We start from the raw sequence: 1,569 nt of genomic DNA on the forward strand, positions 1-1,569 counted from the left end.
GTTGTCACACTTGTCAAGAATTTTTATAAGAAATTCTCTTCTCTGTATTTTATATAATGTTCTTTTATTCCCAGTTTCTTTTATTGTCCTAATCTTTTATTCAAGTTTTATTAATTTCCCTAGTATTTTATTCTTACTTATTTTTATTACTTTTTCTAATTTTTTATTTTTATTCTTATTACTTTCTCTAATTAATATTTTATTTTCATTTTTATTAATTTATATAATTATCTCTTATTCCATTTTCTGTTATTTCCCTCACCTTTTATTTAGGTTTTATTAATTTCTCTAGTATTTTATTCTTAATTATTTTATTACTTTTTCTATTTTTTTTATTACTTACTTTGATCAATTTATATTTTCTTGTTATGCAACGCTTGGATATTGCAGAGAACATGGCCTGGCCGTATTGCCAAACACGGCCGTCTTCCCAGCACCATTAACTTTAACCTCCGATCAAAACCAGAACAATTTGAAAATAATAGGGATGAAACTTTACCTCAAAATATTTAGGGACCCAAGTTTATTTTGATCCAAGTATAGGGAGCAAAAATATAATATATCCATTTTATACGAAAAATATTATCTGAAATTTAATAAATATTAGTGTATATAATTAATTTGCTTGATTCTAGAAATTAAAGCACATGTTGCTAGCTCAGGTTTTCCACCCTTCTCAAAGAGTTTCAAACTTTTGTTTATGTGAAAATTACATTGTAGTATATATATATAGGGTGAATAGTAATTTACCCCTTGTGATATTGAAAATGAGCATATTACTCTCATATAAAAAAAATATAGCAATCTATTCCCTGTACTTTTTAAAATGAAGCAATTTACCTCCTTATACAGGGAGGTATATTGCTTCCTTTTAAAAAACAAAGGGAGGTAAATTGTTGTATTTTAAAAATATAGGAAGGTAAATCACTATTTATTTTTTCATAAGGAGGTAATTTGCTTATTTGTAATATAACAAGGAAGTTGCTTGCATTTTTCCAAGTATATATAGGATCTTGATTCAGATTAGCTGTACATATAAAACACTGGATAAGTGCATAAAGATAAAGATTATATATAATTCAGTATTTTTACAAATTGTTTTTGTTAGATGTACATTCTAGAAAATCCCGTGAGACAAAGAAAGTATACAGATTTAGAGCCTAATTTATGAGATAAAAAATATATTTTTTCCTTATAATTATAGCTAGTCAAAAATTAAAACAGAAGAAAATATCCACAGTATAAATAAGATATATATATTATTCCAGATAATGAATCCTAAAATTACTATTCCTTTCTCGATACTAATTTGCGTCAATCTGAATAGACTTTTGAATTATGAACTCTTTTACATTTCTTGGCTGGCTAAATTTATATTTGAAATTTGAAAAAAAATGCAAGCAACTTCTTGTGATATCGTAAATGAACAAATTATCCCCTTATGAAAAAATAAAAAGCAATTTACCTCCAGTATCTTTTTAAAATACAACAATTTACCCCCCTATGATTTTTAAAATAAAGTAATTTTTACCTCCCTGTATAAGGAGGTAAATTGCTTCATTTTAAAAA

This window comes from Sesamum indicum, linkage group LG7 (genome assembly GCF_000512975.1).
Source record: "Sesamum indicum cultivar Zhongzhi No. 13 linkage group LG7, S_indicum_v1.0, whole genome shotgun sequence".
Taxonomy (NCBI): Eukaryota; Viridiplantae; Streptophyta; class Magnoliopsida; order Lamiales; family Pedaliaceae; genus Sesamum; species Sesamum indicum.